The sequence below is a fragment of the Micropterus dolomieu genome, linkage group LG12 (genome assembly GCF_021292245.1).
Source record: "Micropterus dolomieu isolate WLL.071019.BEF.003 ecotype Adirondacks linkage group LG12, ASM2129224v1, whole genome shotgun sequence".
NCBI classification, from domain to species: Eukaryota; Metazoa; Chordata; class Actinopteri; order Centrarchiformes; family Centrarchidae; genus Micropterus; species Micropterus dolomieu.
In genome coordinates this window covers 14,199,886-14,212,935 of record NC_060161.1, presented here as the reverse complement: position 1 = coordinate 14,212,935, position 13,050 = coordinate 14,199,886, and the positions used below count along the sequence as shown (strand labels likewise).

Here is a 13,050-nt window from a genome sequence, read left to right as displayed (position 1 = left end):
AAAGATGTAGCAGACTACATCAAAACCTGTAAGGTTTGCTGCCAGTCTCAACCAGCAAAACCATCACACAGAGCCTCCTTACAACGGAGAGGCATTTCTTTTCCCTTGTCAAACCCACAATTGGACAAGAGGGTACCCCTAACTGAACCAGCCAGAGGAAATAAACATTTCCTCACAGGCCAAAATAATTTAGACAGCACACAAAGATGCAAAGTCTATTATGACCAAAACATGTCTCATAACAATCTCTGAGAGCGGGACAAAGTTTGTCACCACATCTTTGCCCCACTAAGGAAACAGGACGGCCAGAGAACAGGAAGACTTGCACACAAGTTCTATCCCCACTGGACCAATCCTTCTGTGGTCACAGACAAACATCCACCTGTTCTGGACCAAATCAAGCTTCAGAAAAATCCCATGGGACTTGTCGGGAACGATAACGTCCTAATAAATTAATATTTAACAGAAATCCCGAAACAATTAGGGCCGATAGCTGCTAGTGGTTAAAAAGGTCATATTAGAATTCACGTGCGTGCCTTGTAAAACAGAACTTGGAAGCCAGGTATCTTTTTACTTCGGTCCGCCACCCACAGCTCTAGCCACTATTCTGTGTCTCCCTGTTGCAATTTCACCTACCACTAGGTTACAATTGGGGGTCTCTAACCAATTAAATTTGAAAAGAATTTCCAAAATATTTTTACCCACCAGGGGGAGCTGCTCTCAACCTGACCTCACTTAGTCACAAGTGGGGGTTACTGTCCAAATTTATTGCTATCAACTCTCAACAGACAGCTGAAGAGACCCCAAAGGAAGAGGTGAAAGGTTTCTGGGCAGTTCGATCATAAAACTTGCCAACTCTGATGCTGCAGCCAGATAAGCCTCGGTGCCTGACTGTTAAAATGACAAAGAAACACTAACCAGAGATTACAACCAGCCTATCAAAACTCTTTTGGAAAGAGGGCAGGAAACCCTAAACTGCCCCCTACACACGTAACCATGGCAACTGACCTCCCTCTTTGTTTAATTACCTCACATCAAAGGATATTCTCCTCTTCACACCCAGTTGTAAATTCGTGAGTAACTCCAGGACACCCGAAAGAATGCCCTGAACTCTTTGTGTAAACAAAGAGCACTGTCTCCTCAAAACTCAAAGCATTACCTTATTTAATTAAATAATCTTTAAGTTACTTAATTAGGTCTCTCCACTCCATTTGAATAGTTATGTTACCATGTTGGTGTTATTTGTTGTTGAAAAGAATCTAAACAACTTCATTTTGCAGTGTTTTAATTTTCAGCAAGGATCCCTGACTGCCTCATTTTATGTTGTAACCAATGCTTTGTTCCCAACACTTTATGACACTTCCTTTAGAAATGATGATAAAGAAATGTCATCCTATTCTACTCGAGCAATTTTCCAGCTCGAATTTAAGGTTAAATAACTAAATTCCCCAGCTCCTGAGCAGAAGATTGTTTTAAGATTAATCAAAGCTATCCTCATGTAACCAGAGCTCCCCTAAGTGGACAAAATAAGTATTGCATGCCATTCGTGTATCTTGCTTACATTCTTTAAGAACGTGTAACAGCCAATATATCCAGAAAGCTAGTTAAGTTCCTCTCATCTGATGTGATTCCTAGGAAATGCTAACCTCAAGGTTTAACTAACAGTTGTTTTCCTTTTTATCAAATGCTTAAACTAAGAACAGTATAACCGTTTGACAATTAAGGTTTGATTTTGGGAAGATATTTGATTACAATACGCGCAAATAGATTTTTGATTAGACATATTAAAAGTTAAAGAAATGACGGTCCCTCAGGAAACCGAAAACAAGCCCTCCCTCAGAGGAACAAAGGACTGCTCTCTGGGAACCACACCTCAACAGACAAAAGCAGCGACCCATGCTCGCATGCTCTCTTGTTCTCTCTTGTCTGGTTCTCTCCAACTGCACTTCGGCACACGCCCAGCGTGCCCCGTCTCCCAGCAACGCCCTAAGAAGTTTGACCCGGCGCAGCAAAGGCCCTTTTTTGTTTTCAAGCCACACCGCAAACTCGATTTTTCCCTCGTTTCCAGCAACTTACTTGCTTTTCTTTTCTTTTCTTTTGTTTGTTAAAAGTTATCAGACCGTTAAGTTACACTAGTTTAATTCAAGAACGACCAAGTTCTTTTTAAGCTTTATTCGTCGAGCTAATCCCACCAACGCCGGACCCAGCCACGTGGAGTAACAAAGGACATCCAAACAGAACAGCCTAATTGGAGGACGGTCAACACTTTTTTTTCTTCATTCAGAAATGGAGAACCCCCGGAAGATTCCCTAGCAGAAAGCCAGGAATCGTGCAGATAGCGTGGGGACCCGTGCAACAGGCCAAGGCAGGCCACCGACCCACAGTAAGGCAAAACAAGGCATTCTGTGATCAGTGATGTCCAATAGTCTGTTAATCCATTATCTTTTGTCCTTAAAACTCATAGCTTGCGTTCATTAGCTGCCTGTGTGAATTAAATTCTCCCCACAACAGAACCCCACATTCTCATTGTTTAGCCATTGTTTATTTCTTTGATGTATATTTAACCGCATTTATGTCACCTTAGTTAGTTAATAGACTTCGCTGTAATCACAGGAATTGTGTGTGTGTATTGCCTGTCTCCAAGTCCCTGCCACGATTACCCCTTCGATATGAGACTGACTGATTGATTTAAGATAACTGAGCGATTGTTAACTAACTGATCACTACTGAATAATTGTATAAATATTAACCATGCCCAGGGAATCCCGAGACCCTGGGAGAATTGAATCTCGGGTGGTGCCCCGCGAGAGATTTATGAATTAATATTCTCTGAATATTAAAATTCATAATTTTGTATTAATTCTCATAAATTTATTAGATCATAAGTAGACATGCTACAACACAGAAGGTGAAAAACCCGTTTTACCTTATTTATTTTTTCTAATTAAATACTGTATATATAAATCATGAAAGATACACATACAAACAGTGCAGAAAAAACATAAAACCAAGGAAAATTAAAATCTAGGACAACTGGACTACGTTGAAGATATTTGAAGACTTCGGAAGAAGCATCTCTGATGAGAGGCAAAATGTTTTGAAGTATCTTCAACCTAGTCCAGGTGCCCTCGATTTTAACCTTCCTTGAACAGAATATATTTAGAAAAAAATAGAAAAGTTAAATTCAATACCTTCTCCATTTTTAAAGACATTTTACTTTAAGACCTCTACACCACCAAGGTGTTTGTTAAACAGGTACAGAGAGAAAACATGCTGCTCCGGGAGTAATACCTGTGTGTCTTTATTAGTATCAGCACAGTGCACATATGTGCAGATACAAACTCAATCAAACCAGCTGTTAAAGCCAATTGACAGCTGACAGCTTTGATCAGCTGATCCAGCTGTAATCAGAAGACAGGCAAGGAGATCTGGATTTCCCCCACTTTATGCCAGTGTTGTGTTGATAGGTTGTCTTTGCTGCCTCCAAGTGGCCAAACATGAACATTTGGTTTGTACAATATAGTACAAGATGCAATTAGAATGCCCAGACTGTCATGCTGATCAGGGATGATGCTTACAGCAAATAAGTACAAAATAACAAACAATAAAATCCTGAGAAAATATGAAACTGAAATATCAGTTACCTCAAAGTAGGACGAACGAGCGGAACAGCCTTCTTTTCCCCACGAGTCAACTTTCTTGATGACCACAATATTCTGCATAACTGCCAAATTGTTTTTTTTGCTAAATTGCCGCACAACGGACCATATATTTACCCTCCAGACTCTAATTGATCAAGAATTAAACATTAAGAAAAGAAAGGTACTGTATATGCCTGTCTTGTTGACTTCTGAAAAGCCTTTTATTCCATCTGCCATGAGGGCCTTTTCTAAGGGCTACTTGAAAGTGGCATTGGAGGAAAAACACATGATTTGATTAAGAACATGAATACAAAAAGTGAATGTGCCATAAAGAACAAACACCGTTCTTCTCCCAGGGCTGGGGAGTGAGGCAGGGATGCAATCTCAGCCCAATTCTCTTCAATCTATATATCAATGAATTAGCAAACCAACTAGAGCCTGGCCTCACCCTGAACGACACAGAGATCAGAGGTCTGCTGTATGCAGAGATTTTGTCAGACCTGTGTTCTGACAGTAAACACGGCAATGACTAAGATAATGATCTGATGATAAACAATCCAGAAATCAGGTTATACACAATTTCTATTTAGACACCACTAAATTGCAACACACAAAAAACTACCTTGGCCTCAACATTACATACACAGGAAACCTCAACATGGCTGTATTTTTTTGCGGGGACCAAAACTAAATAATGAATTTGACAAATGTGACAAAACAATCATAGAATCGAAGAATCAGAGAAAAACACCTAATAATCTGTGCAGAGCAGAGCTCGGCCAATACTCCCTCTTACTAAAAATACAGAAAAGATCAATTAAATTTGACAATCACTTAAAGTTATTTAACCCCCAGACATACCATCACAAAGCCCTAACATACCAGGAGCTGAGTCCCCTCAGCCAGCTGGTCCTGAGGCTCTCTGCAGTAACAAGTCCCCAACAGCCTCAGGACAGCAACACCAACTCAAGCCGACAAAACCAAATTATCAACAAAAAAATATATTGAATACTGGAAAGAAACAACCAAAACACAAAGTAAATTACAATGTTATCTGACACTAAAAAGAGAATTCACACTGGCAAATTACCTAAGCACAATAAAATGTCATAAACTAAGAAAAATGTTGACAACATACAGACTGAGTGAACACAGCCTGGCCATAGAAAAGGGTCGCCACAGACAGAGCTGGCTACCACAAGAGGAGAGACTCTGCTCCCAGTGTGACACGGGACAGGTAGAGACAGAGCTACACTTTCTAACCTTATGTCTTAAATATAAACAACAACCGAGGACAACCAGTGGTAACTCAGAACAGACTCATATTATTATTATTTTCATTGTCAGTTATTTTTGTAATTGTTTTTTTATTTCACATTTGATACTCCATCCATCCATACCAGCTGCCATTGGGCGAAAGGCGGGGTACACCCTGGACAGGTTGCCAGTCCATCACATATACAAACAACCACTCCCACTCACACCTAAGGACAAGTTTAGAGACACCAATTAACATAGCCTGCATGGCTTTGGACAGTGGGAGGAAGCCGGAGCACCCGGAGAGAGAATGCAAACTCCACACAGAAAGGCCAGGGGAGCCGGGGTTTGAACCCCAACCTTATTGCTGTGAGGCGACAGTGCTAACCACTGTACCACCGCGCCGCCCTAGATTGGATACTGATTTATATATTTTTTGTCTATTGGACGCACGTGGATGGATGGATGCACGTTGTATTGATTTATTTTATATTAATATTTATTTTTTTAACACACACACTTTTATTTTATTTTTTACTTTATTCAGTCGTCTCGAAATCTTTGAATGTTTGTGTTCCCCACACAATTGCCCCCTGCCATAGAGCACACCTAACCTATGCCATATTTTCCCTGCACTCTCTCCTCTATAACACAATACATGCATTCACCAATCTTAATTTGTAAATAGAACATGATGTTCAGTCTTAATGTTTGTCAAAGAATTTTCAAAGTAAAGATCATTTAAATCCGAGAGAAATCAAAGCAAAGATGCTTCTGAACCAAAAGTCTTTCCTACAAAAGTAGTTTCCAACACTGCTTATTGAGGTGCGTGCGTGCATTTTAAAGTCTCCTGTCCACCAGCTAGACTGCCTGATATGCCTGTGGCCTTGCACTTCACCAGGAGAGGTCACTATAACTGACGCTTCAAGTAATGAACCCATTTTCGAAACAATTGGCTCAAGTGGTTTAATGCTTCACAAAAGCTTAATTTGCCCATCACTACAACCAACTTCAAATAAAAGCAACTAGCTGCCTTATATTCACTCCCTACTGCAGGTAATTAAGTGGACAAAACCTCTTAGGTGGGACCACCATCATATAAAATAATAAATATTTACCTAAAACCCAACACCATAGAAAATAGAGTACAAAGAATGAATATTAACATAAATACAAATTTCTATCAATAAATCAATAACACTACACTCAAAATAATCACATATATCAGCATTGTTGATGCCTTTACACCCCCAACCCTCTGCCTCATGGTTTGCTCCTGCAGCTCTTAAGCAGGGTCTTGGGCCTACCACACTCCTTTGCCTCTGCCCCCTGCTGAGGAGACAACCAGGAAGAGGTGAGTACTACCATTGTTTGCTTTATCTAGTGATGGGAAAAACGAGGCTTTCTGAAACACTGAAACGTTCAAAGCAATTTTGCCGGATTTGTGTCAAGGCTTCGAACCAATTCAACACCCGTCTCCACTGTTTGATACTGTCACATATTTATAGTGGTTTCAGTAAAACAATGACTTACAAGCATATACAGATTCCAAATGTCTTATCAATGCAAAACCCTTAGGATTTCGGAGAAATCACATAAAAAAAAAAACACTTTCAGATCATCAGAGACGGCAAATTGTGATTGCAATGAACAGTGTGTTTAAATAAAGAAAATGCAACAATGCTCACATTTGTTATATTTCAAGATTTTTATTCAGAAATTTTAGTTGTTCGGCTGTTTTGAGGCTCTCTTTTTTACAAATGACATCCCCAGCCTTGGAAAAAATTTGTTCACATGGAACACTTGTTGCTGGCATGCACAAGTATTTTGCCATCACATACAGGTGCACAGCAATTCGCTCCTGCTAATACATCAAAGGATTGTGTGTCCTTGGAACAAAACCATGTGTCAAATTTTTTTTACTTCTACAGTGGCATCAGCAGTTGCACTGTGAATGTGATGTGTCTCAGTGACACGGCTGTCGAAACGTTCCCACAGACTGTCTGTGTAGCTTGCTGTGGTTGCCGTTGTTGCTGCTCCTGCAGCAGATGGTGGATGGTGATGGTGGATAGTGGTGGTGAGGAACTTGATGGCTGTGGCGCTGATTTAATGGAAATTGAAGTTAGTTATGCAGCATAGGTATGTCTAAGTCATTAACCTACTTACATTAGTCTTACAATACATACATACAATAATATATAATACATTTTTGGTCAATTACAGAAGCACTGCGGTCATTGCAGTCTACCTAATTGTGCAGCTGGCTCGTGTTGCATGTTTCATCTTCTCTGTGAGATTGCGCTGCAACATCCTCTAAAGTGGTATCAACTTGGATGCCGACAGTCTCTGTTCCTCTGACATTTCTGTCGATAGCTTGAAAGGTTGGAGCAGTGTAAAGCATTCGGTAATCGCCTCATATTCCAGGCTTGTAAGAGGAACAGTGTCACTGATCTGGTTGGCAAGTGCAGCACCAACTGGCTCATGTGTTCATACAGGTATTGCAGCATGTCAAATGTGCTGTTCCACCTAGTCTCCACGTCTTTTGTGAGTTTCAGTATTGGTCTGCCCATTAATCCCTGCATCTCCACAAGCTTGTCTTTAGCTTTGCAGCTGGATCGGAATAATCCAACTACCTTCCTTGAATTGTTGTGGATTTCATGAAGTATTGGTGTTTGATCAATGGCCTTCTTCACAATAAGATTTAGGGTGTGGGCAAAAAACACAACATGACGTAGGTTCAGGAGCTGGTCACTTAAGACCATGTTTGCTGCATTATCGGTCACAAGGCATTGAACCTTTGAGGTTATTCCCCACTCAGCTATGAGCACACTTTTTGCCTCCATTATGTGCTGGGCTGTGTGACCAGATTCACCAAAGCCTCATCATAAAAAGAACATAAAACCTTCAGTTTGACAAAATTATTGAAACGGAACAGATCTAGCTTGAAATAGCACCTAGGGCTTTAGACTATTAGGCCAAGTAGGCCATTATTTGTAAGCTGGACAGCATTGGCCAAATAGTATGAAAAATTGACTCAGTTCTGCTCACATTTGTCACATTTCAAATTCTAAATAATTATGTTAACTAAAATATCTATTATATAAAACACACTTACAACTATGGGGCCATTACTCTTTGTTGCTTAGATAAGCAGGTAGCTTTTAAAACATTTTAATTCAATACAAGGCCCATTTTAGCCACCATTTTTGGCCTCTTAGTAATATTCAGTTATTTTAAGTGTTGTTGTGGTTTGGACATTGTAGATGTATTACCAGGTCAACATTTTTAAAACTGAAGACTTTCTCAGTGAGATTTTTAACACACTGGGATTTCTTCTGAATTCTCTTTCAAACAATGCATACCTTGCTTAGATGGCCCAGCAGCAGGGGGAATGTTACCACCCTCTGCACCCTCTAAAATGGTAGGATGAATGCATCTCAAATGACGTATCATGGAGGATGTATTGTTGCAGTAGGCAAGTTGCCTATCACAAATCATACACCTCACTTTATTTCGGGTTTCCAAATGGAAATATTCCCACATCAGAGAACGGGATCTCTTTTGTGCATTCTCCATCTTAATCTACATTTATCTATCTATCTACACACCTATCTAGTGCTAGCCTAGTCTCTATCACTATCTCACTCTGTCACTAAATTATCCTAGCTATTGCTATAAATATGTTACTATATCTGTCCTAAATCGCTGTCACTCACTAGCCTATCAATTAATATACTAATATTTGCCACCTCTGGAACTACTCACAGCAAAGAAAGTTTCACTAATTAAATAAACAATCAAAATAAGAATGTGTATGCCTTCCTGCTTTATCAATTATCCCCACCTAGATACTCAATTAACTATTTCAGGTAATCAAACCCCTGGTCTCCATTACATAGTCATAAAAAAATGCAATTCAAGTTCGGAAATTATTTGTCCCTTTAATTATTAGTGTCTTGCCCATCTATTTGTGCTCACCATGTTTTCCTCTCTGTTCTATTTGTCCTCAGAGTGCATCTGCACCTGGTATTTCTTTACACTAGGAAGAGGAATATCATCAGACTGCCCTATTAATGTTTGTACTTCATCAGCAAACAATTCCCAAAAGCAAGGGTGTGGCCTTGGTAGTTCCTTAAAAGTCATTTTGAAAATGAAAGAACCAGTGACCCTATCACATATGTAATAACTTTGTGGGTTGATAAGAGATGAGATGCTGCGGCAATTTTATTTATATAGCACCTTCCAAACAATAGTCATTCAAGGTGCTTTGCAGACACAAAGATCCAAAAACGGATACAAAGGTACTTTATAATATAAAGCTAGATAATTAATGTGCAATAGATAATAAAATCAAGATTAAAACAATACACATCTATTTGTCAAAGTACATTACATATGCGAGAGAGAAAAATAAATAAATAAATGACTAAAATTGAACTCAAGGCTTTATATAGTATGATTGCAAGAGGGATGGCATCAGACAATAATATTGAATTAATTTGGGCTGCCCACATACACTCAATAGTTACATCATCATTTAATCTGTGCTTAAAGTGGGAAGTGTGCAGGTATGCACCGGTAGGCCTACGCAGTACCAGCACTTATACATTTTACTCTTTGGCCTATTGGCTATAAGCTGCTGGTACTCTTTTACGCCCTCTCCGTATCAGGTTATCTGGGCATCTTGTAATGCTCACCTGTTCCTTGGGTGCTTTTCATGCAGCTGTTTGCAAAAAGTAGCTCATCAATGTCACTTTAGGTGAACCGACCAGTCACAGCCCGGATGGGGCGGGACAAACTGTGGTGGCCATAGGTGTCATTTACACTGGGGACCCTGGGAACATGTCAGAATCAGAATCTCCATCACTTTTTGAAAGCATTTGATAAAAAAGTTCTGAAAGAATAAATGACAAAAGAAAATATTTGAAAAGGTTTATTTGCACAATAAGAAAACATGCAGTGAATTTAAATAAAGAACAAACAAATGTGCATTGTCCAAATTATATGGGCCATTTTTTAATTTTCCATCATATAAAGACATTTCCACAAATACTTGGTGCAGAAAATGTCTCCAGAATGCAGTAATTTAAGAGTTTAATTATCAAAATCTTCTGGGGGACAACCCCCAGACACCGCACTCATAAACTTCACCATCAAATATTTCTTCCCAATTCTATAAAAATATCATCTTGTATTGTTTTTGTGACCCAAGTATATGGTCACACCCCTAATCTGAGCCCTTATGTACCCACCACTTTTCAACACAGTGTTGACAGCAATAAGCAAACTTTTGAAATGTTGAGCTTGTTATTCTCTATAAATGGTTATGAATATGACAAGTTAGTACTTGGTTATGGACATCAACAAATTAGAGACTAACCACCATTTAGAGCATTTTCCACAATAATTTAATGAATGAAAGCAACACACATAAATGAAACGGCTATTTTGTCACACTGTAATTAATATTGTAGCCTACTAGTGGTAAGCTATATAGAAGTAGTCCTATTTTCTGAAATTATAAAGGACGCACTAACATTAGCCCTTTTCAAACTAATACAAAACTAACTTGCTAAAGAACACACGCCAACATGTAAAAGGAGAGTACTGGAACCTTTTTTCACACTCCAAGAACTGCATTTAATAACAGCTAAGGCATCTTTCCTCAATATTATGGCATATTTTTAACAATTTAACAACAAAGTAAGTGTTAGAAAGTAGACTGAACATCATATAGTTTGCTTTATGGTTTCTGTCAAAAATAAACCCACAAAAGAAAACGCAATGCAGAACTAACTAACTTGAGTTAGCCACCTTAATATTTGAGCTTACCAGAAGTAACAGTTTAACTACTGTTTATTTATTATGTCATTTTGCAGAAACATTGTTTCCACTTCCCAAGTTGTAATGGTTACACTTGGTGTGTAAATGTATTCATTAAAAGTTGTCAATATATCAACACATTCCATATCTATGTCAATACTGAGTCCTTCTCTAACATCCTATTTTATGTCAACTAAAAGGGATTTATGATTTCAAGAGGAGTTGAAACATTGAAAATAGAAACATTAAAATATACCTGCACATTGAGAAAGAGACTCTTAACAGGTAAATTAGATGCAATATCAAAGATGGAGGCACTAACTGACATGGAAGTTACAACTCAGCTTCTTGCTCCTCAAGGAATTTGATTAATTTCTTCAATGTTGCCATACTCTGTTCAGTGGTCTCTATTATTGCATCAAAATGCTCATTCTGCTCATCTACGTAAGTCTTTTTTTTCTCCACATAGCCCCTGACGTCCTCCACAAATCCCTCCAGTGATGGAAAGTCAGGTGATTCTTCCGTGAGTTTCTTCACTAATGCTGTCAGGGGGTCCATCATACTCATAGAGTAACTCATGAGCTCTGCAGTGATGGCCCTTTCTGTCTAATGGGGAGAAAAAAAATACAACTCAATTTTCTATGTTACATTCACTTGTGAATGAGTTCCTGTGTTCCTGTTTTCCCTGAGTATTTCATGACAAAAGTTACTACCACCGGCCTTTTGAGCACATGGAAACAGACTGACTTGCCTTTAAACTGTCCAGTGTTTGTTGTTGCTTTTCAATGAATTTCTTGTAAATTTCCTGCACATTCAGGGTGAGAATCAACATGCAGTTGCATTTTAAGACATGTAAGCTTTACTGTAGCTGTATTGTAGAGCACATTGGCGCAAACAAATGCAGATAAAAAATTCAGAAAATTTGAACAGTAAATTTACTTATAATGGCTGTGAACTTGCATATACATGTGGAATTTATTTCTATTGCTATGGAAGGTTAAGCAACAATAAATTTACCCATTTCTTCTTGTGTGAACATGCAAAGCAAACCAGAGTGAAGATGAAGAACAGGCTTCCTCTGCTCCTGGACAAAGCTGCCATCGCTGTTCTAAATAAAACTGACAAAGCATAAATAATCAATAAAGAATTTAACTTGTAAAAAGTAATATTTAAAAGTCTACAGTCCAATGCATCTTATAGTGAGTTAGAGTTTCTGACCTTACCTGTGATGTAAATGGAAGGAGAGCGGCTGTACAGGTGATAAAAGAAAAACTAAAGAGATGACTACAAGATTTGCTTTATATACTCCTGGTGTCACCTCCCCATGGCACAACTTCACCTGTGTGTGCGTGCGTGCATCTGTCACTGTGTTTTTGTTGGTAGAAGGTGTATCAAGCAGGATCTGTTTACCTTCCCACTATGTTTACTACTTCTTCTTTAGTTTCATTTTCAAAGAAATAGCATTCCTTACAGGAATTTGTAGGATGGCTGCTCTCTTTGTTTACATTTTTTAAGTTTAATTTTGTATTTTAATATTTTGTATTTCTTTCAAATGCATATGCATATAGATAATGTCTAATATATGTTTAATGCCTACCTATCACAAGCCATGTCACATTATCTCTGCTCCTGATGATGTAATGTAATTTGGTGCATATGAAAATAAATTACTTTGACTTGACTTTGGAATATATCAACACCAGTTAGTGCAGGTAATCATACTGTATGACAAAACAAACTAAGACAACAACCAAGTACAAATGTAAAATAAGAAAAATAAAGTATAAATGTGTCATAAACTGAACACCACAGAATATAGTAAATTATAAATGGGAAACAAAATTTAACAAATCTGTGATACTGTGACAGACAGCAAATAGATAAATATAGTTAGTATAATAGTAGTAACAGCTAGGGTCGTTTCAAATTTTATAATACCTTCAACTGTAACTGACATAACAGCTAGGTTGCAGGGCTGTAAGGCACCAGTCGTATTTACCACCGCTCTCAACCTAGAGTGTTGGCCAGAACACTACTTAAGGCCAGGATTCACTTCTGAAGTACCCGGACATGCACTGACTTCATACAGGAAATGAGAATAAGGGTTGAGTTGGAAGGTTGGCGAACGTGATTGTATTCAGGAGATGTGTGTGTGTGGTTTATGTCAATAAACAAAGAAATTGAACCATTACAAATACTGTACATAATACAACACTCCTATCATTTTCTTAACAGGGATATACAGTGCTAAATCACTGTATACACTGATTTCAGACCAGTATTTAATATTGGGTGGGTCAATCAGAGAATGCAATCTCGGTGGTGTGAA

The 13,050-nt window shown here is 38.5% G+C and overlaps 1 long non-coding RNA gene across 1 annotated transcript; it reads left to right on the top strand.

Annotated features, from left to right (window-relative positions):
* The first annotated feature begins 6,220 nt into the window (after nt 1-6,220).
* LOC123980834 lies at nt 6,221-12,402 on the top strand. Its single transcript, XR_006827565.1, has 3 exons — nt 6,221-6,252; nt 11,191-11,244; nt 11,767-12,402. It is a non-coding gene; the product is annotated as an uncharacterized LOC123980834 (long non-coding RNA).
* Nucleotides 12,403-13,050: the final 648 nt, after the last annotated feature.